A 25,078-nucleotide genomic window follows, 5' to 3' on the forward strand; every position below is an offset into this window, starting at 1 on the left:
TTATATTTTTGGGTGCAAAACTGCACTAACGCAGTTTTGCACCAAAAAGTTTTGCATCGGCTTGCACCATTTTTAGCACCAGCTGGGCACCATATTTATGGAATGGTGCAAGCCGGTGCAAAAGGGTAGGCTAGCGTCAAAAGAAATGACGTTCGGCAGGTTAGAGTCAAAAGAAATGACTCTAACCAGATAAGCGTCATTTTTTGATGCTAAGGGGCATATTTGTACTCTGTCTGCACTGAATTAGCGTCATTTAGTTTTACTCTAATTCGGTGCAAAACTAACTCCATATCTATACTTTGGTGCTAGACCCGTCTAGCGCCAAATTTATGGAGTTAAAGTCATTTTTTGAAAGTGGAAACCTACCTTCCCTTACTGAGATGCAAGGTAGGCGTTCCGGTACAAAAAAATGACATTTTGTTATTGTACAGCTTCATTTTTTCAGCATTTTTAAACTTTATAACACTATGTGGACACTTGTTGCACTCCATTAGTAACAGTCTAACATTCCAATAAGCAACAGCAAGGTGACCAGTCCAGCTTTGAAAGGCCTGCCACTGTGGGGCAACATGTGTCTCTGCATATTTAGTGTCTTTTGAACCGTTTGAGCTGCAAACATTTTCTTTTTGGTTAAAATTCACAGATTATGTGGCAGATGATGGATTATGGGGCAAATTTAGTAAATCTATAATTATATGAAAACCGCCATGGCCGCACAATTGCTTAATTCTAGTGGCCCTGGTTATCACCAATAGTAGCGCATGGCCTTTTCTTACACAACAATATCTATAATCAATGTAGATTTTGTAGATTCTGTAACTGCTGGAAACTGCTGCCAGATATACTTTTTTAGCCTGAGTTTCCAGCCATCCAGAGGGAATGAAGAATGTCCAGGACACGTAGGCATGTCTGCACACACATCTGTCCATGTGTGCTCTGGTGCTGCTGGGACTGACTTAGACAGAAAGTGCAGCTGCACCCTGCAGTGTCCCGACACAGCCACCTAAGCCTGCATCATTCAGCTACCACACTGGACACTCATTCCTAGCTCGCCACAAGCCCCAAGGGGTCCTTGTAAAAGGGCATGTCCTCCTTAATGCGGGAGCGCACACAGTGCTTGGCTTGATATGCCTGCTGTTGTTACTGTCGTAAGGACTGCAGCCTAACTCTGCCCTGTGCTGGTCATTTAATGGGCCTCCGACAGACACCCAGGGTTCGACGGAGTTCTTCGCAGTAGGGTCACAAAGCACTGAGCTATCTTTAGCAGGGTGATCAATAGTGCCCTGTCCATTTCACAAGGGCACTGGAGAGGGGCCTAGACTTAAAGGTTCGCCACCACAGCACCTCATGAATAAGCATGTCCACTCAGACTGACAGAATTGTGTAGTCTGCTCCCAGGGAATCCACAAATTTGCACTGGCAGCTAAAGAGTTTTGCTCAAGATAACACAATTGGTTCCAAGTAGAGAAATCAGGATTTGAACGTATTGGGATTTTTGACTTGAGCTGAAAACGGAAACATCAGACAACGTCTCAGCACAAGCTCTGGATTGCAGAGATTGTAAGACGTGTGGAGAGAAAACTGCATGCGGTAAACAAGTCAGAAGATGGCAGTGAAGACAAAAGACGGCAAGCGTTAAAGAAGACAGAAGGCGTTTAATTTATCTTAGAAATCTGAGAAGGAAGGGGTGGTGTTAAAAAATCCTTGTGAACTACATTTTGAGACTCAAAGATAAAACCAAAATAAACGTTAGTGTCACAAAGTCTCAATTTTCTGTAGTTAAATTATGTTTTAGTATATATCTAGAGCTTCCTGTTCTTTGAGGCAGCTAAATAAATGCTAACTTGTTGGCAAAGAAACAGGGAGCCGTAAGTCGGGGTTTCTTTACATCCAATGGTTAAATTGGCAAGAAATTAAACAAAAATTAAGTTCATATTGTATTAATTTACAAAAACATATGGAGCTGAGAGTAACCGGAACACACATCTGACAAACCTCTTTATGGGTTTAGGAAGCAACAAAGGACTATAAAATCATTACCAAAAAAGAAAATAAACTTGAAGGTAGAAAAGAAGGTGGGTCCCTGTTAGATAGAAGCTACCCTTTAAAGAAATCTGCAACTATTACATTCTGCACTTATTCAAAGATACAAAGAAAAAGGTTTGCAACTTGGACTACAAATATCTAAAATACACAGCGTACAGCAGCACGATTTATTTTTTAAAAAGCAAGAAAGAATAAAAATACAGGCACACTTACCAATTCTGAAATGTACTGATTCATGAATAACTAGTTTTACACAATGATTCTTCTCACAGTTTAGGTATATCTGAAAACTGTGAGACGCTGGCACTGTCATCACTCAATGTAATGGTATTTATTTTGCTGATCTCTGAAAGGTGACTGGTTGAGCTGGCTTTGACGCGATTCAAAAACTTTATCCCTCAAGTCACTACAGATGCCAGAAGAGGGTGCCATCTCTCAACAAAATAAAAATTTGATTCATTTCTGGAAACCAAGGGCCAGATGTACGAACACTTTTTCCCATAGACACAGAATGGGTAAAAACCTTTGCTATATCTGGCCCCAAATAATCTCTGACTTTTCATTTTAAAGAACAGCAACTCACTATTTGAGCACCAATGTTCTGATTTGTATGAGCTTTCCTTGAGATTCTGTCTACATTTTGGCCTCGCAATATAAGTTAGATGTCAAGTGTGCTCTAATCAGGGAGCGAGTGGTGTCGGAGTGGTTCAGGAGGTTAAGGAATTCTGACTGTACATAATCTTAATTACTGGCTAATATATTGTAACTTTTAGTGGTGTGGACTAGCTGGCGGGTGCAATCTCTGCTCCTTGCTGCTCAAGTATGCAATCTCGTGGGCTGTGGTCACTGATCCTGATGTAGAATTAGATTTTCAAAGTTGTAGAATATATAGACTCTAAAGGATTTCAGTTGGTTTGACACTGCTTGGACTACAGCAACAAGAACAAACTCCACCATAACACAAGCATTTGCAATGCAACGGGTCTTGCGTTTGGTCGAGTTAGAGCTATTCACATTTTAAGCTCCTAACTGGACTTTTCTTGCTCCATGCACTGAAAAGTAAAACAGGTTCACATAAGCGAGCCCACGGCCACCATGAAGCATGACGGAGACACACAAAAGGAAACAGAAGTTCGCTCGCAGTGAAACATATGGGCAAAAGTGCATTTATCCATGTTACTGGCAAAGGTGCAATTAGCTATGTAACAGGGTCGATGTCATGCAAAGCACTTTACTACTGCTCAGCGAGATCATGTTGCCTGCAAAATAAAGAGAAAAAGTAGTCCAGAAACCATACGGAAAACATGGAGCCCAGTATGTTTTCAGTAGTTTGCCGGTGCGCTTGAGGAGGGCTAAACACCAGAAAAGGCATGACATATGCATGTCTTCCACTAATTAAATGAAGCGAATTGTAAAAGGCAAGCCCACGAACCAACCAAACTCATTGGCTTGACATGGGTGTGGTTACAAGCCCATAGAGAAATAACAACAGAGACAGAGCACTTTGTGCTCAACCCTAAAAAGGAGGAAGAAATAGGAAGGTTTGACCATTAGCAAGCAAGGATTTTTAAAGGACATAGACAAATGAAAAGCAACGGGCTCACTTGAAGCCCACAAAGTATATACAAAAGGTCACTAAGCAACTATGCAAGCACTGTCTAGGCTCAACCTCATAGAGGAACTAGCATTAGCATATGGCGCAGTATCTGGTTATAAGCTTAGTCAATTGAAAACGCAAACAGTCACAGTAGGTGCAATGCATACTAGGGACTCATGCCTGGTACAATGGACCAAAAATTGACATCTTGATGGTGTCTTAACTGCTCAGCACGAAGGGTTATTACAACCAAATTGTGAATAAGTCTACTCTCAATACACTGCATAGGTTTGTAAATGGATGCACCTACTAGTTTCATAAGATGGAAGAATACATAAAATTAAAATGTCAGTCCTACTAAAGTGTTGTACTTGTTTCAGGCACTAGTACTTTATGTGCTGCTAATTTAATTCCACAAGTTTGATACCCTAGTTTCTAAATGTAACTAGTAGGTTAGTTCACCTTGAAGAGCCTATAACTTACTGTTACTTCCTTGGGAAAGAGGTAGGTGAACACTTCCTGGCTGCCAACTACATTACTAGCCTGACATGCGCAAGAGATTGGATTACTGAAGCCACACTGGTAAAAAAATGTCCACATTCTTTATGTTTGTTATCCTGAAGACCACTGTTATGCAAATATGGTAATTGGATGTTTTTAAGCAATGTAGGTTTAAGACAATGTGCTATTCTTTAGATTTTGGTCAGACATCAAAATATTCTCATGCTTCATGGCCCTGATATTGCTAGAGGACATACAGACAAGTTTGATTTTTCATGTTTCATTCTGCAGTTCCTGGAATTGAACTTGACTTTGGATTGGAAAAAAAAATGAGAGAGGTGTCGAGATTTTCAACAAAATCAAAGCAGAGTTGGAGTTCTCTCAAGATTCATTTTTTTTAAATATCTTCAAACTAGACATGATTTCAGTAAATATTCCATACGAACCAAAAACAAATTTTATGGAAATCTACATATCTCCATTTATTAAAACATAACCTACTTTATGGTGTTATATATCATACTATTAAAGGAAAGACAGGGTGATATTTAGAACTGGACAGAAATGAGCCAATTTGGTTGACATCTCTAACAGCTCTGAAGTAATGGCAAAAGTGTTCTTGGAAGCACAGAAGGTTCTAACTCCTATAAGGTTAAGGGTCCCACAACACAGTAGATTTTGTTTCCTTCCTATCTAATATCCTCTAGGTTGGAAAATTGGAAGTCAGAAGACAAGGTCTATGTTGTTGTTGTTAAGAGCCACTTTCAGATCAAATATACGTTTGTCCTTTGTCCAGTACTGCAGATGTTTTGGAACAGAATATCAGATAACAGCTATCCGATCAAGTGGTTATCAAATCAAGAGTCTATCATAGTGATAGACAGATAATTATATTTCTTGTTATTAAATGTTATAACTATTACACATATTACACTATTGCACATAGTTCACATAGTTCAGTAGCCTGAATCTGGAGAAAGAATAATTAGCGTTCTTTCATGGAATGGTTGAAATGATTCTGTGAGGCAGAAGCAATGTAATATCCTCCTTCATAAGCTAGAGTGAGTTTGAAGGAATACTATAAAAGCTGAGGGACTATAAAATAATCTTTGGTTACAAGAGTTGAGAGTGCTGCTTGACCACAGTGATAACATTGTCCAGATTGACTTTGCTGAGAACATTTACAGTTACTAAGTATTGATGATGTTTTTGTTTCTTTATTGATTGTACTAAAGGTTAATTGGTCAATGGATATATATGTAAAATAAATAGTCTAATTTTCCAAAGAATTCTACAAGAAAATGTATACATATATTTAAAAATAAATATTATTACAACAGTTTTGCCAATAAAGCAATATAAATGATTGTATGTTATTTCTTATATATTTTATCTTTATTTGTTTTTTGTATTCCTCATTCTTGTTTTATATATTCCAGTAGAGTCAGTGCTACCTGTGGATCAGAAAACCTTTGACAGGATGGCAGAACCTATCATTGATTAAGATAGTGGACTTCTTCCGAAGCTCTTTCTCAAAGTTGCAAAGATTAATATATACATGTTTTAAGTTGTACATACTGACGAGAAACAGGGAAGTGTATGTGTGTAGAAATAGTCATAAGTCCAACACTTTGGTAAAAGAATATTTTTATCACACCCACATCCATGTTATAAATCATAGAATGAGAGATTCATTACCATGTCCAATGTCCTGGATAGTGAAATTACAACTAAGTGAAAAGAAACAAGGTTGCATGCAAGATATATTAGTCATGTCTGAAAATCTCAGACCTAAAACTATTTTCCTACATCAAAAGGTAGGGAGAAAAAGGCAGAAGAAACGCGGTCCCAAAGATGGGTGTGTAATCACTATAATGTCATGCATATGTATGCTAGAACCAAATAACAATGTATAATAGGTACCGTCCTGGTATTCACGTCCAACCACCAAGGGTGTAATTGCCAGACTTAAAAATTCCTAGTGAGGCTAGACGAATTTTCAAAGATTACCAGGGAACACTACAAAAGTCCAAAGAATTTTGTATTTTACATGACGAGTACATGAAGTTTCCAACACGTATTGGTGATAATTTGTGGTTTATTCTTCACAAAAACGATAATTCCAATGTGTAATATACAGCTGACACATGATTTGCCATCAAAACTTTCTCAAGGCTGCAAAGGTTAATATATCGATATTTTAAGTTGTACGTAGTGACGAGAAACAGGGAAGTGTATTACCATGTCCAATGTGCTGGATAGTGAAATTATAACTCAGTGAAAAGAAATAAGGCTGAATGCAAGATATATTAGTCATGTAAGAAAATCTCAGACCTAAAAGAAATTCCTACATTAAAGAGTAATCAATATAATGTCATGCATATATATGCTAGAACCAAATAACAACGTACCCTGAATAGAAGAAATGTGTCTATATGTGAAGTATATATATCTTAAAATTGAAATTTTGTAAATCGAAAGAGATCCCATAAATCAACCAATATAAGTTAGGATAGTGTCCATCATGAAGTACTCACAAAGAATGGTAAAATATTCAGTTACGTAACTTATACATTTGTACCCAGAGGGTAATATATGCCATGCATTGCCCATACAGTGCTTCACATATTGTATCCATATCTACCTATCTCAAAATCATAATGGATTTTTAAAATAATGGTAATCTCCCAATGTATTAGCCAGATCAAGGACCAATTAAAAAAACTATATTATAATATTGGAATCAAGCTTAAGGAATAGCTTGTTCTGAAGTTAAAAACTAGTAGTAGAACAAAGGCATTATCAGTGCATGTAAAAAAGGTGCTGACATGGAAAAGATGCCATCAACATACCTTCAAATAATCTGTAATATGACAATAGTTCAATACTCTATAACCATGATAAGCCTATAGACAACACAAATGAGGTAGCCATTAGAGAGATGCCGGTATGTAAATCTATTCATTTTCAGGAAAGGTTGCTTGGCTTATAAAATAATGTCAATGTGATCTAGCCTAAATTTATAACAACTATACATTTATAACAACTATTCAAATGCATGCGTGAAGGTATAAAAACATGTGAAAAAAGTTTTTAAAATGGTATTATTTTGTTGAGATACAAGGTTAGCAATGGACTGGCAGGGTGTGGTATGCCTTTAAAAAGAAAACAGAAGTGATGGACAAACTTGGTGGCATTGTAATATAGAGCTCTGTGTAAAGTTTGTGAGCCATACTGATCAACAGCAGAAAAATATTCTACCTGAAACGCTGTAGTTTGACCCATAAATTGTAAACAAAAGATTCATAAGGTACATCACACAGTGACCTGGGTCAAGTGATAAGAATTAACACATGTAAGTTGCCCACATGAAGCAGTACAGCTTGGCCCCATGAATGTCAACAAAAGCTGATAATATACAGCGCATGGCCGTTGGGGCTGGGTAACATCGTATAAATTGGCTCTAATGTGTAAGGGAAAAAGGAATGAAATGCTAACAAATATATGCCTCCCAACAAGTGTGATTTATATGCATGAAAAAATGCCAACAGATAAAGCCGTCCCAAACAAACACAACAAATCAACAGTCAACTTAAAAATGCATGTGAACCCCATTTCCACTCAAGCCATCGAGAATCGACATCTCGATCTATGAATCACTCATCTTCTAAGTTTGGGATGGTACCTACCACCCACCTGGATGGCCTTGGAGGTCATGGCACCGCAAGTGGAATGTGCACCAAAACCCCATACATTGATACCTGCTTCTGCAAAGATCCATCTGATCCACCTGGCTATCGAAGGGGAGGAAACCGCCTTAAAAGGTTTCTTCAACAAAATCAACAATTGACGTTTTCCAGGAGGTCTAAGTTCAGTTATCACCTCCTCATAGATCTTTAAGCATCTTACCACACATAACTTAGGAGCATGAGGAAAAGCGGGATAGGATACCGACCTGATATTACATTTAGTCCTTCTGGATACAATGAAAGTTACCCATTTTGGGGAGAATACTCTGTCCGAAACATCCAGGGCCCTAACATCCGACACCCTTTTGCACAATATAAGTCACAATAACATAGCCAGCTTAGCTGACAGTTCCTTTCTTGAAAGATATTGATTGGCCTGCCATGAGGATAACAATCGAAGAACAAGATTGACATCCCATAACTCCGAATACCTGGGTTCCGGAGGTTTGGAGTGTCTGACACCTTTAAGTAGTTTACATACCCAAGGGTGCTCCCCGACCAGGCAATTATCTAGAGGGGGTGGCCTGCTCAGATGGCCGATCTAAAGGAATTAATGGAGCAATAAGACAAGACAAGCCAGACTCCCCCAGCTCCGCAAAAAACATTCAGGATATCTGTAATTTTGGCCCCCGTGGGATCGGTATGTCTGTCCACACATCTGCGAACCCATCAATTACATGCAGACTTGTACCGCTTACAAGTTCCTGGAGCCCATGCCTGTGCAATGAATTTCTTAGCATCCTGTGAAAGCCGGCAGTCCTGCCAGCAAGTCCGGAAATCTTCCAAGCCACCAGATGTAAGTGGCCTTGAAGGACCAGGGGATGCCTAATGTACTAATGTACATGGGGAGTGTGAGCGGGTGCCAGGGAGCATGAAAAAATGGTAAGCGGCAAACCGCTCACATGCAACAGTGACATCCAGTATGCCACACCTGCTACATTATTAAAGTTAAGGCGCCCAAGGACCCTGAGACTTGAAATTACTGCAAGAAAATAGTCTAAATGGGTCCATTGGAGCAAACTGAAGTGAATGGAATACAAAGAGCACTAGACCCAAATACACAGGCTGCAATTTAGAAGGGATGTACAACATCCACTAGACTCATGCCTCAAACTCAGGAGATGTAGATGCACAAAGAACCTGGGACCAAACTGAGCATGTAACAAGCGAAGTGCAAACTTCAGACAATTGTTTTTTTCCAAAATGAAGGTGAGACTGGAACCTTCAATCTTTAATTAGCTCCTCCTCTTGCCTGCACCTATGAGAAGTGGGAATGGACTATAACCATGAGCAGTGCAGGAGTTCTGAGAAGTGCAAGTACTCTCACTCTAAAATCGAAGAAGTGCAGGTACTTAGTACCAGACAGTACCTGACAATTTCCAAGCACTGATCATTAGGCCAAACTGATTCTTCCAATCTCCCCACATTCACTCCCTACTTAACTTTCCCTTAAGAGGGCACTACAGGCCAAATGTGCATAGCATGCGGCCAACATTTGCCCACATTCCAGGCAACAGCTGCTTGCCCAAGATCTTAGATTACATACCTCTTACTGATTTGTCTGCAGAGAACAATCTGTTAGACTCTCCAGATAACACAGACAGCCCTATACTACAGGACCTGCAGCATCAAACATTTCTGGACCACCTAAAGGACTAAAACCGGCTCAAAAGTGACCCCCGCTAAACATATTTAACCAGACCCGGTAACCATGAGTGCTCATCAAAAATAAACAAACTGCTTTGATCTGACTTTCACATTGAAGGCTAGAACAGCTGAAGCTAGCTCAACAGCTGCTATTCACTGACGCAGTAACTGGGAAGGTGAACAAAAACCTGAAAGACTATAACAAGATGACACATGATGCTGAACTAAGGACTATCTTGAAAAAACCTGTTGAGAACTTCCACCGCTTCTATAGAAGAGACCACACCTAAACCTCCTGCAGAAATCTCTCCAATGCAGTCAATTCTAGCTGCTTTCCAATCATGCCTCAAGGCAATGGCGACTGAATACACAGGCTGACAACCACTGAAGAGAAACAAGTAACCACGACAAACTGGGAACAAGACCATTAGTACATGAAATTGAAATTACAACTTACAGTTCTCTGCCATACCAGAAAAGTTAGAAGGAGACAACACCTTGGCCTTCATGCCAAAATTCATACTTGAAATAGCCAGAATCGAATCCCATTTACTACTAGAACTATAAAGGCCCCACAGAATATGACTTAGGTTCAATGCAAGCAACAATGTTCCTAGACAAATTATTGTTTGCTTTCTACGTCTTCAACAAACAAGAGTGGTGTTTGCAAAACCTATGTAGAATGGCCCCTTGCAGGACATAAAAGCTTTGCCAACCAAGATTTCTCCAAGAAACAGCACTAAAAAGGAAACATTTTCTTTCACTGAGACCAAGACTCAAACAACTAGACATAAGGTTTGGCCTACCAGGCCCAACTTGCATACTAATTGCTAAAGATGGATCCATCCAAGAGTTTGATAATCCTGGCCAGCTGGAACAGTAACTTGATCACCTGATTAAGACAGAAATTGACACAACCCAAGCACTAAAAACCTTTGGAACGAACAAGACACAAAGGATAGGCTGGCACATGCTCCCTCCTGTAAGACAGATTTATGAGAGTAATGAGAAGCAACTTCAGTGGGCCAAAGTCTACACACACAGACCGGCCACTCCTGGTAAGAGACAGGTCTAAGTCACCCTTAAAATCCAATTGAAACACTCCATCGTCTACAAATGCCCTCCCCAAGTCATGTTATACCAACAGTTCAGCACTACGAAAACTGGAAGGTGACCATAGACACTGCAATAGTCCTTAGCAAGCCTAAGACAACAAGGATGGACAGGAACTTCAAGGTTGGACAGTTTAGTTGATGGATATATAGGGGTTAGCACCGCTTGGCTGCATTAAGATCTCATTAATGCAGCAGTGATGATTAACAATTTGCCTCCCCAGGCCCCAAGATTGTCCATTCACCATATATGAAACCTTGATTGTTACATATCTACGGTCCTCCAGGTCTCAGAGTAATGCTAGTGCTCAGAAGCTCAGTGGAGAGTAAGCTGGTTCATTGGGTGCCTTCCACATCACCTAAATAAGGTTGTGTATCCTGCAACTTCTATGGCACCCACCTGTACAGCAGATTACCACATCAACATAATACATAGAACATTAGAACACACAAGAGTCAATAGTCACACACTTAATACAATAGCGGGGTAGCCACATACATTGCAGAAACTGTATAAACCCACTCAAGGCCACCTGGCCTACCATGCGCCCAACTCACAGACTAAACAACCAAGCATTCATTTCCAACACATCCTCTATGTCAAAAACGTTCCCTTTAAACACCATGCCATAACTCCCCACATTACCACTTGATGCAAGCCATGAAAGACATAACCATACTCTTGTCAAATGTGAATGGCTTCACTCACTACATCAGGCATAAAGAAATATTGTCATTTATATGAAAATCACACCTTTATTCCAGAGATCCATTTTGTCCTAAAGCAAGGGTGAAAGGTTAAGAAGGGACTGGGTCGGGAGGGAATGTCACACTTACTGCATACTCAAATCAGACCACACTACACCCTCAACAAATAAGAGAGGGGTAGACATCCTGATCTGCAAGGGCCTGCCATTGAAGGTCCTTAACACAGGGAAAGATCAAAATGGAGGCTACATAATTATTAAAGTTGTAATCCAGTACCAGACACTTATGCTGGGTTCATCTATGCCCGATGGGTGCAAAGAGTTAATAATTGCAAGCACTAGACAATATTCTGATCCCAATGTCCGAATGCAAAATACTAGTTGGGTGACTGGAATTTAGTGCTGGACCCTACAATGGACAAATCTGACCACCACACTTCCCTAACCCCCAGAGACCAACATTTTATTGCAGAATTGATGTGAGATCACTTATTAATAGACTCCTGGTGCTTTCCACACTCTATGTGCATTGACATCCTACGTACATGGTACAAAGACCAGAATTGATATTTATCTAATCTTGCTACTCCTTTTACATTGAGTGCAAAATGTAAGCATTGTATCTAGAAGTACATTGGACAATGATGCAGTGCAGATAAGTATAGTCCTAGATAAAGATGAGCCCCCTTTGAGACATTTTAACTTTAATACCTCTAGATTCAAACACCTTGGATCCAAACATGAACTACACAAAATGGTTAAGAGGTACATTGGAGAAAACCAGCATTCAGTATCCTCCCCCCACATTCTATGGGAATGAGTCAAAGCCTGCATCTGTTGTGAGCTGATGCATGAAGCTGGGCATACGAGGAGGCACATGTTAGCCACTCAGAAATGGTTAGAGTAGCAAATAACAAATCTCATGGAAAACTACAGCAGCAATCATTCAAAAGACACTCGTGCACAGCTCCTACAGAAGAAATTGTAATTAAATGAATTATACACATCCCTTTCAGGAAAGCCTTTATTTCACCTAAAGCATAGACTTTATGAAAAGGGGAGAAAGCTGGTCACTTTGTGGCTCTTCAGCTTCAACAGAAAGAAGCCTCACAAACCAAACAGGCCAAAAGGACTGCCTTACACATTCAGCTGATGTGCTGTCTGTCTTCAACATCTTCTACTAAAACAACTTTACAGTGATCAAAGCGCCCAGACCCAGCAGGAGGAAGATGACTTCCTCTTTGAGATCAGTGAGCCCAAAATCTCCCCAGAATCCACCACCAGGCTAGCAGTACCACAGTAGCGGAAGAAATAGGAGAAGTCATTAATGCCCTCCCATACTCCAACAATCCTGGAACTGATGGCTACCCAGCCAAATTGTATAAGATAAATAAAATACACGTAGTCCATCTGCTATATCAGGTGTTCAATGCAATTAAAAAAAACACCCCCTCCACCCGAAGTACTCAAAGCAAGAATAGTAGTCATACTTGAACCAGATAAAGACCTGCTCCTTGTTTGCCTCAGGTCCCAGTGTGCCCTTGCAGTTCTATTGTTCCTTTGGGCCCTGGAGCAATGGCCCAATGTTAAAGAATACTGAATCAAAGGAGAAACCTTAGCTTGGGCCTCAGAGAAATAGCAGGGAAGGGGTAAGGCAGGGGTCCATGGTTTTGACAAAGAGTAGACAAGGCAGCCCACTTGCAAAGACATTAGCTACCATTAGTGAAGCAGATGCATTAGCACAGGGGGACAAAAGTGTGAGGGGCCCACTTTATCACAACTTGACTGTCTAACATTACCAATGGGGCATAAGGGCTCATACCCCTTGGTGGCCTTAGAGACAAGAGTATCCTTACTACAGAGGGGGTCAACATGTGGGACTTAATTTTCTTTCTGAAAGGGACAAGGATCATGTTTCAAAGTTGAAGTCATGCCAGGCATACAGGGGACGGGGTGAAAGAGGCAGGTGAAACAATCTGCTACTTAGGGTCGCAGCTATCATTAGTGCAGTTGGTGCTGTTGCATTTGGGCCCAGGAGTGGAAAGGGTTCACAAAACCCCCGTTATGGGGATCATTGTCTATTGATCAAGTTCTGTTTTTGTTTCATGTATTTACTCTTTTATGTCTTGCACTTAGTGTGGATTATGAGATACAGAAAAGGTGTCCCTGAAATGATCTCATATGCCCCCAGCCTGCATTCAGTCCTGCTCCTCCACTTCCCCTCCCCAATCACAGCAATAAAAAATCTGAGGACGCTCGACTTAAAAAACATTTAGCTTAGGAAGCTTTGAGCAAAAACGTTGTATGATCCCTGCTTTAGATATAGAGGAAGTAGGAAATAGGAAACGTGCTCATCTGTGCACAGTGCTTACTTTAAAGTGGTAGATGCCGGTGGGGGCCACTGCCACTTATTTTTGGGGACCGGGACTTCTTTTTACCCAAGACAGGGAAACATGGGCAAAGCAGAAAGACAGAGGAAGAGAAAGATGGAAAACCACCACACAGGGAGAAATCAGGAATCGTTGAGATAAAAGGGAAGCAGTATCTGGTGGTGGATAAAGGAGGCCTGGGTGAACTTGCAAGTACACAGCCTTAATATTCAGCGATCTGACGTTTAATTTTAACAGCCACAGGCTTCTGAGCAGACCTTCGGGCTCCGCATTCTTACAAATTAAGCGCTGTCTGTGCAACAAAATATTCTGTGCACCTGTGACATAAATGTATTTTCTTTTATGCTGGACTGAAAGATGATTGTCTTACACATTAAAAGTTTATTTCTAGGACGTATATTATGCAAAGGTGTACTGGTGTGGGATGTTCCACAACTATTATGGGAAAGTCACATGATGTCTCCCCCTGCCTGTCTCACCAGTTTCTGGTTTGTATCACCAGGTACTACTACTCATGTTCAAACTCCCAGAAACGTTTGAGGCCTTCAGTCAAAGAAGTTGTCAGAAGCCGCCAAGAGCTAGTCCAAGGGACATTTTCATCCCTGCCTCTTTAAGATGCGTGCACTTAATAAAATAAAAAATATTATTGCTGCTCCTTTGGCAAAGCGTGTGCTACCTGAAAAAAGGCAGCTCCATTCTGTTCATATTCTTTTTCTCTTCCTGTGTTTATGTACCGTGGTCTACTGGCATAATTTCAATGGTGTTTTACATACTGGAAACATACTGGCATGACGATGAGGCTGTTCTCCTTTTCCGCATATTGGCACAATAGCAATTATTGTATTTTTCCATATAGGGGACATTTGTCAAAATATATATGATGCGTTGCACACTTGGATAAAACTAGACCCTGGCAAACTTGAAACCATCTACGCTTTAAACCTTGGGGCCATGGTGGCTATATAGCTGTTTGTTAAGCACACTAGCATGAAGGCATTTGTTTTTATATAATGAGGCCCACTGGCAGGATGACAAGAACATTTTACAAGATGAGGGAACATTGATATGACGTTCGAGGTGGATTGCATGCAGGAGGAATATTGACATGATGACAGTGACACATTGTATACTGGAACATACTGTAATAATGGAAATTACACTTCACATGTTGTGGGCATGCCAACATGGAGGAAAGGGTATTTTTCATACTGCATCGAACTGGAATGATTGCACTGATGTTTTATTATTTGGAACGTGGGATGGTATAAATTATGCTTTACATATTTATGGCCTAATGTTATGCTGGCTAGTTTGCTGTACATTTGGGACTTAATAGCATCAAGCAATGCTACATTACATACCTGGTACACTGGCACATACTGGCATAATGACAATGAGGATTCACCTACTGGGCAAATGTGGATTGCTAGGGGTGGGCGGAGCTCACAGAGTTCCACTGCGCGGAATTCTGGAAAGTGGTTAAAAGACTTTCCGAGCTCTGCTGAATTCCATGAGCGTACGGAATTGCTCAACTATGTTTTTCATGTTCAGGAGCACGTTGTACATTCTTGCGATGAACATATTACACAAATGACACCATGCAGTTTGCATGGGTTTGGCCATTTTGTTTTCTCTGTCTCTCTGTGTACGGTGCTGGCCCTAACTTTTAATCCTCCCTAAATCTAAGCAATCCTACCCTTTTCTAAATTATTCACCCCTCATTTTCCTTTATTTCATCAGTGGGTTTTTGTCTTTGTGCATTTCACATTTCTTTCATTTATTTGGTGTGTTTTTTCAAAAAAATTGTGACTTTTTGAATACCTTATTTTTTTGCTTTTCTCTTTATATTTTTTCTTTCTTCCTCCCTTCTATTTCTTCCACTCTTCCCCTTTCTTCTTTCCTTCCAGCGCCATGGCGCAAGGTGGCAGAGGGAGTAGACATCGGTGCCCCCAAGGGGTGTAGCCCCACTCCATTTTTACCAAGGCAGAGGTGGCAGGACTCATGTTTTTTGTGCAGCGCCATGTCCCCTCCATGATAGCAGCAGGCAGCAGGCCTCGGAGTGGTTACGCCCTTCAGGAGCATCGCCTGCTGTTGGGGAGGGTACACCGGTTGGTGCGTCAGTACACTGGGGTCAGTTGAAGCATCATGGGCAGACATACCGGACTGTGAGCAGGACCTGGGCATTGAGGTGTCAGGGCTCGGTGAGTAAATAGTTATTTATTTGTTGTGTGTGTTCCACAATGCACATTTTTTTCTGATAGAAGTGCTAACTTTAAGAGGTAAGTTAAGTTTGCGTTACGACAAATTGGGCTGGTTATTTAAGAAACCACGCAGACTGAGACTCCTCCCATCACCAAGAATAATATAGTGGTATTAGTAATAAGTAATATCAGTGAGTTAGCATTCTCTTTTCTGTGCCTTTCTTTATGTTGTTAATGCAGTCCCTCCCAATTCAATCTCCTGGAAATGTGTGGTATAATATTATGCATTAAAAAAATGGAGGCTGAGTTACCCGATCAAAGGTGGTTGAGAAGCAAACATCATTCATTCTGATATGAATGCATTAGTACTGGTACAGAGTTGTAAATGTAGTTTTGGTCTAGAAAAGTTGGAGTAGGGCTTAGGTGTAGGAATTTAGAAATGATTGTCAACTTCAGTCGAGTCAATGGCGATCTGATTGAGAAAAGTACAATGTTACAGTGTTTGCCTCTACCTATCAAAATATTTTTGGGAGATTAAGCGTGCCATTAATCTATTTTTTATCTTCTTTATTTCTTACCTCAATACCCAAGGGGAAGAAGACGGCAACATCCAAGGCAGGTCAAGGAGACGAGCATGACAGTACCACCATCAGTGCAGAAGCTGGCAGATCTGCTGGCCCCAGCAAGTCTTCTCATTTCAAAAATGTGTTCTTTTATTTTTACTGTGCCTGTCTATCTTTTTTATAGTTTTTTTAGTTCTATCTAAACTTTGTTAAATACTTGTTATTCCTGCATTTATCTATTTTTCATGTTTCTGTACCTGACTTCTTCCCGCCTGTACTAGTATGTAGCATTCTCCTGGTTTGTTACAAAGCTTAGCTTTCCCTTCTCCCTTTATATAATTCGGGGACTGGTACTTTAATGCTAAGAGAACAGATTTTTAGAACAAAGACTCTCTACCAACAAGATTGTATGCGCGAGTGAGCTTTTCTATGCATATTTATAAAGGTTTTCTTTGCCTTGCTCATTCCCATCGTATTTGCCAATCAAGACCTCACCAAAGGGCGTCCTAAATTGACCAAAAGATTCCACCATTTTATTGCACTTTAGTGACTTAGCTCTGCCCCCCCATTACAAAACATTTGTGGTTAATTTGACTACCTGGCTTTCCTAACATAATTAACAGACAAAACTCCTAAAGTCTTTGATAGGAGAAGATAGAACAGTAGTGATCTATTGTGGTTGTATTTTGTTGATATCTAAAATGTGTCATGTGTTTTCCAGCCATTCCAACCACCAGTGCAGAGGCCAGCAGCAGCACCAGTGCGCCAGACGGGGCAGCAGTTAGAGAGGGAGAGCTGGCAGTAGAAGGGATAGGCATTGGTAAGTCATATTGCTCTTGCTCATTGATAAGTACTAGGAAACTCACTGCATGTGCATTGCTTGTGAATCCCCTGGTTTAGCAGCTACGGGGGGTTGAGTTCTTAATGCCCTCTTCTCTCTGCAAATCAGCAGAGAAAAGATCATAATGAACCAACACTAAAAATGATACCTTGTTGGAAAAGTGAATGAAGGATGGACACCTAAAAGAAAGAATGGGTGAAATGGTATATGAGTGAAAGGATGTGAGGGTGGTTGAAATGAAAGGATGCAAAGGTGAGTGGTAGGAGATGTATGGTGGGTGAAAGGATGGATGAAAGGATGTGTCAGTGGGGGAAGGGTGGATGGTAAAAGGATACTCGGATAGGGATTGGTGGATGCTAACAAACGATGCGTGGGTAAATGGATTAATAGATGGCTGGACTCATATGGTGTAAGACTGTATGAGAGAGTGTAAAGCTGAAATGGTGGGTATCAAAGGGTGACTAGATGAATGAAAACATGAATGGATAATTATTTGGATAAAGAAATAAGGGAGCTCTCCTGGACAGGGACATGTCTGGTCACCTACTTTGCTTGGTTTGCATGGTTATCAAAGCTTTGGCTCAAAGTGGGGGGGTATTTACTGTCTACTCCCTTAACTCACTGTAGTAACATATGTATCCTCCCACTCATCATCATACCTCCCTCCCCATTAGTCACACATGCTACTATGACGTAACTGCAGCATGGTTCAATTTGTCAGTACAATTGCGATGTCTGTGCAATGTAGATCTGCTTTAGTTAATGCAGCATTTACAAAGTTGTCAATGCATTGCAAACTTACAACAAGGTTTGTTTCCCTCCAAGTGTCCACTCTGTCACCTCCTAGTACTCCAGTCCTTTATTCTTTCCAAAGTTCTGTCCCAGCCACCAAATAAAACTGCAAAAATTAATTTGCCACACTTATGTACAAGTGATTAATATTTCATGGCTTCCATAATGGATTCATGCCAGTTAAAATTTTACCTTTTTGGCATTTGTCAACTATAGTGGTGAATGAGTGTGTGAGAAAATAGCCCAGTGACTCCTAATCAGCCACATCAAATTCCAATGGCCTTAGGGGACCAGCAATTTGCTGCTACTGTGCCACTCTACTTTTTACAAAAATGTTTGCACAGACCACTGTTTATAATTTGTCATTTTCCTTTTTCTTTCTTGCTACAGCTAATCCGGGTGGACATCATCCTTCTCACCAGGAGATAAAAGCCCAGCTATGGCGGTAGAGGCTGGAGGTCATCTGCACTAAATATCAGCAGCTGGTTGCTCCTCAGGAGGAGGAGGAGGATGAGGCCCAGGCAGCTGCCAACCTCCCCACCGGATTGACCTCCTACAACCGTCCGCCATTACCTCCAGCCTTCCAGCAGCACTGTCAGCACCACCACCAGCTGACATTGGCCCATCCACATCCAACAATTGCTGCCCCCCCACGCTCAGACCGCAATTTCCAGTGCCACATACTTCAACACTTTGCATGCCTGGAATGCCAGGTGGCACAAATTGAGGCAAATCTTGATGTTCTCTGGACCCACATGGAGAATACCGTCTTTTGACCCTTTCATACTTTTTTATTTTGCTGGGAGGGAAAAATGTAGTGGGTGGAGAGGGCGGGAAAGGGAGTTGGGGATGGTTTTTTTTTGCACTTTGGACTTTTTTTGGGACTTAAGTTGTGGACTTTCATTGTGAAGTTTCATTGGTCTTTGTGTGGGTGTGGGGTGATTTGTGTGGGAAGAGGGGTTGGCCTTTTGTGGTTGTAAAAGGTGGGTTTTCTATTTGTGAACAATATTTTACTTCATTTGCACTACTGTCTTTTAGCGTAGCCTGTTTTTAAATCTGCTAAAAAAGTGTATGTCAGTTAATTATACCCTTGCTCTTCTGCCCTCTGTAACTATATTGCCCACTAGAGGGTCACTGCCTATTTTTTGTCTACAAAAACCTGGATACACACAAACAGCATCCTCATCAGTAGAAGTTAATTACTAACAAAATGAGAATTCTTCTCTTACCAGAATAGATGAGGCGAGGGCTGCTACCTCAGTCTTCTTACTGCAGGGTTTTACCACGGTGGCATCTAATCTTAAGGTGGTGGTAGCAGTAGCCTCAGGCTAGTGCACTAACAAGAAAGAGATAAGGGGCCACTCCCACCCATGCAAACTTCAATTGCAAGGTTAATCAAAGGGTTATACATCGCTGTCAACTTGATTGAAAGAAAACAGAGAGTTGGTGGGTATATTTTAGATCATAACTTTAGAAAGACTGAGACTAGATTACGACAATGACAGTATGTGATACACAACAAATAAGACTTGATATGATAGTAAAAACTAGCAATATAAACTTCTTCTGAGCAATGGGGACCAAGTATTTAATGAAAACAAATCTTAGGAAATGAAGTCCTCAAGTCAAGAGAAGTGGACTTAGAGGAAGGAGTGGTTGAACCATGTCAAGCCTTTACACAATGCACAGCACAAGGCCTGAAAGATGATGTTGACGAATGATGCATGGGTGGGTAAATGGGGCTGGTGTGGAATATTGCTCAGGTAATAGAAGGTCAAGGTCATGCAGTGAGTCGGTGACACTTTCACCACTTCCGCTCCAGGAAGTGTGTGATCCATTTATGGTGTAAACATAAATCACACCTCAATAAAAATCACACAGCCTGAGGGAAGAGGTTTAGGGGCTCAATTAATGGATGGGAAAGAGGATTTAGGGAAAGGTGTGACAAAGACAAACACTCCATAAAAGAAACAATGACAATATTCATTGGGTTGCTGAGCAGCACACCATCATCAATCTGTTGTGGAAGAAAATGAAGGGATGAGTATGACACCGTTCATTTAAATGCATTGCAAACAGTCCTTGAACCCTTGAGAGATCCAAGAGAGCATATCTCTAAATGTTCTGTCTTGTAGGTTTCAAAAATACAAATTATGGAGGATTGAAGTTAACCCATCCAGTTCCAAAAATTAGGGTTGTTAAAAGGAAAACGATACTCTATTGTCAAATTGGGCTGTGCATCTCCATTCTTCTCAGAATGTCCGTCACTATTGAGTGCCTGGCTCAACCTGTCCGGTAAGGAAACTGGAGAGTTGAGCTTTCAACAAGTTTTGTTCATGCAGGAGAAGACTAGAACAAGGCCTGCATATTGAGGCAGAGCAAGAACATAAAGAGGAGTTTCATGTTTGATCCAGCAATGCAGCAAACACACACTCATCAGCATTTCCTAAATCAATGTACCTCTCTCCAGTCCTCAGAGCTGAGTGAGTACTAGGCCTCAGAGTCTTAATCATCACCATGATTTCTTCTTGAAGTCGACAACTTTCTCCTAGCTGTTGAGGTAGCCCCACCCTGAGTCCTTCCATCCTCCTCCTTCTCCTCCTGATTCTCTGTCCCAGTCACCAACTGAGCGAGGTAGATATGTGTGGTTCGCTGCTGTTGAAGAACAAACAGAGGAACAACATTGGAGTATTTTGGGTACATTTGTGTTTGGTAACTAAAGTGACTCGTTTGGTCTCTGAAGAGCCAGACAAAAGGAGTGAACCCTGCAGATACATTTTGCTAAGTTTGAAAGGCCAATCACTTTCAGGAAAAAAGTATCACCCAACAGCCCCCAAACATTGGAAATCATCAAAATCAAGTTTACAAATTTGTTGAACTCCCTCCCGCACTGTCAGCTACCACATTCAGCAGTTACTACTCAGAATCACTCCACATGTAATCACTCACTGGTGCAATAGTTAATAGTTATCTCTTCCAATTCAAGCACAGTGGTAGATACAAAATTATATCTCCTCTTTGATGCTAGCAACATTGGAATTTTTCATTTGCAGTGGCAAGCTTTTAATGAATGATCATCTGAAGCACCCCAGCTATGTGATGCAAAAAAAGAATAGGTAATGGCATGTGACAGAGGCAGGCATTGTCTCTGAGAGCTTATATACTTAGAAATTAATATGAAATGTTTATGAACTAATGCGTAATAATGCCGTATAGAAAAAGTATTAATGTATTTTGGTAAACGTGCGCTTGAAATGTGCCCACGGGGAGTGGCCGTCAATATATACAATGACTAATGAAACTGATTAATAATGTTGAAATGTTATGATAGAATATAATTTTGCACTAATAATAAAAGTTACATGCAAACGTTCTGCTAATAAATCATTAGGCCTTAGTTGGCATGAGTCGAGGCCTAGCTGCCTGGTTTTCATATTAAATGTGTTTTTCTAACGTGCAGTGTGCTGACTTGCTGAAGGACATGAACTCTTGTTTTTCCAAAGCTAGAAGATGAATGTAACTGTAGTGGATCCGTTCTCATGAAATTCGACTTGCTTAGTGAAACATTCTTTCTGAATGCAACAGTGTAGACTACTCACAGGTACAAGGTTGCCTGAACCGGTACAGACAATGGAGTCACTGACTAAATATGCAAAGAGGACCACGAGAGATTGAAATCATAGCTGACATTCTTCCCCCTGAAGATGTCAATCATAAGGACCAATAAACTACGTGAGAACTGTTATGGGGTGACAAATTTAATGAAGTCATTGAAACTCTATTGGAGGGAGATAGTGGGGTACTGACCCCAAACCAATGAACTTTTAGGGGATTGTACAACAGAAAAGGGATAAAAACCCTTGACACAAGGAAGTAAATCAGAACAGGAGACTAGGAGATAGATGAGAGGGAGATGCTGTCACGTTTTGCTATGACCCAGACACTTTGTCACTCTGCATAGAGACTTTGCTGTTTGGTTCTTAAAACCATCCTTGCCTTATATTGCCCATTTACACTTTACCTCCTCATGAGGGAAGTGCCCCTTTTACCCGATTGCTGAATTCCTGATGGCGAATCAACTGATGTCCTGAGGACGAAGACTTAACCTGAATGCTGACCCAATACGGAGGGTAACTATATGACAATGAAATTGTAATTGTCTGTTTGCTTTTCCTTTCTAGGTACCAACTGCTTCTTTTGACAGAGACCATAGTTAGATGTTTTCTGAATTGGTGTTACTAAATTGTTTTGCATGAAGCCCAACATGCCAATGCTAATTCGAGGTTAGATGAGGGGTTCACTAAACAGACGCAAATAGACAAATGACTGAATCTATGCTTTGTTGAATAGTGTGATAATGATTCAATGATAACCTATGTTGACGTTGTGTTATATTCTAATATTTGTGATTCTTGCCTTGATGAAATCTTATCAGAGTTGCCATATTGTGACTATGCTAATGTCTTTCTTGGTTTTGAGACTAATAAACTTGCTAGTAGAATTGTAATCAAATAGGGATTAAACTTCATATAATAGTATTAAACTGGTGTGGTTATTCATGACTGTAAGGTCATGGTAGTTTCTGACGTTTATTAATGTCTTTGACTAATTTGAATTGTCTTATTGAGGTGAATTTTGATGAGGTAATTGACTTATTGATTGACATGCTGATTAGTTATCTCGTCCTAAGGTGTCTTCAATCAGGCTAAAAAGATTCATTGGCCTAAAATGAGTCCCAAAGTGAGTATATTAGTCCTAAAGGGACGCGTTGACAGTTCTGGTAGCAGAGCGACGGTTTAGGCCCTTTGGGGCCATAGATGAGGGATCATTGTTTAAAAGTGTTTTTCGAGATAATGCATATTGGAGGTATGATGCGTTTCTAAATTCCCCATGACTTTCCCAGAATGTCGGAGCTTGCCTAAGGTAGTAGGGTATGTTCTCGTCATTTTAGCATGTATGGTGTAGAATTTGCGCTTGCTCAGCTTATGCATATTGCTGGTGTTTTGTGAAGTTTGTGTGGATTTAGTTTAGGTAATGTTGTTTTAGTAGGAGTGGGCGTACTCTGTAGTATGAGAGTAGGGAAGTTGGCGAACTTCATGTGAATGTGGCGCTTTATGCTAAAAAATTATCTACGTGGATGTTGGTGATGTACGGATCCATCGTGGTCTAAGACCCTGGAGTATATTGACAAGTGTAGGAGACACTTGGGTTTATGTTGTCATTTGTGCGGTTTAATAGGTCAATCGGGCGTGGTTGACAAGTCGAGTTTGAGTCAAATTGTGTGAGTGAAACCTTCGATGGAGATTTGGCAAGTTCTAAAGTGCACTAGAACAAACCATTGACAAGTCGAGAGTAGGATTTGCGGGTCGAATTCTGCTTGCGAGTGCAGGAGCTGAGAAGGAGAGAGTAGCGGCCGAGGCTTCAAGTGAAATCTCTGTAAAGTTCTGAAGTGATTGTGTTACCCTCCCTGTAGTAAACTGGCAGATTTTGGGGTTTTGTTAGTTTTGTGTGAGGAAGACAAGCCGCAAGACTTTGTCAGGTGTGTGTGAGTGTGACATCAGTGGTGCCGCGCTGGGATAGGTCAGTTGCTAAGAGGGGTCGCGCACGGATTGGCAGCTGTCCGTGAGAGGCAACTGGTTGAGAAAGGTGGGTGAAGAGTGTTCTGGGAAAGTCACTTACTGATTAGATTCTAAAGCAGAATAAAAGACGCAAAAATGAAAATTTTCAAGGCTCTAAAGAGTGCTTTGAGGGGAGATGTATATATTACAGCGAGTTTGGGGGAGCAAACACCGCCTGAGGATACTCCAGCTTATATTGTAATGGAGGAGAAGGGAGCCGCGCCATGTCTTTGGATAAAAATAGGGTGCAAATTGACAGAGAAGGAGGGATGTTTAGCGTTTCCGGAATACGGGACGTTTAATGTAAGAATTTTGGAAAATTTGCGAATGATGTTAAGCGTGCAAAAGCCGCCTTAGAGACCAGCTCAGTAAGAGGCATTGGCAATCTAGGATTTATTGGCCATATGACAGAGACAGCAGAAATTTGAAAGGAGAATGAAAAGAGCAGAAAAGACTTTAGCTGAGGCTAGATGGGATAATGAGAGCAAGATGTGGAGAAGGGGAGTAGTTGACAGACTTAAAATGTTTCCGGCAATAACACAAGAAGACGAGACACAGGGAAAGAAGGCTACTTGTAAGACAGACAAGGGTTCTAATAAACCAAAGGAGACTCAGAGGTCTTGGGCAGACGCAGATGATTCAGACGATGAAGAGTTTCTTAATCAGTTGTTACATGATCGCCCGCCACCATATGCCATAAACGATAACGTACAGAGCACTAGTGTGGGTTCTGAAGACCCGGCACAAAATAAGGGCATTACGAGTACAGTACAGACAAGTGATACAGTTTTGATACAGAATGGTGTCAGTGTACCCACTGCGCCAGATACACAGATGCAGTTGCAGCCACCGCAGATTCAAAAGGATTTATCATGATGTTCCAGTATTGGAAACAACTAAGAGTCTGAAGCACCATCCGCAGAGGTGATGAGGTATTATCATAAAGTGATTGAGTTTTTGAAGCAGAAAGTGTCGCTGAAAGTGACTCATTGGCAGAAAATCGATCGAACATCACAGGAGGACAAAGAGTCAATTCATGCTTACTATGAGAGATTGTTGAAAGCGTTCAAACACTACAGTGGCACTGAGGTAATTGAGCCGAAAGACATGAATCATCTTGTGTTCAGGTTTGTTGAAGGGCTGAGACCAGAAATTAGCCAGATGATTAAGAATCACTTGATCTGTTGGCAAGCGAAGCCGATTGATGAGGTGTTGCAGTATGCGAAATACTGTAGTGACGAGATTGAGTTGAAGCAGAGAAAGTTGAAAGAGGAGGTGATGGTGATGCAGGTTAAGGCAGCACAAGCAGGGATT

The sequence above is a fragment of the Pleurodeles waltl genome, chromosome 7, assembly GCF_031143425.1.
Source record: "Pleurodeles waltl isolate 20211129_DDA chromosome 7, aPleWal1.hap1.20221129, whole genome shotgun sequence".
NCBI classification, from domain to species: domain Eukaryota; kingdom Metazoa; phylum Chordata; class Amphibia; order Caudata; family Salamandridae; genus Pleurodeles; species Pleurodeles waltl.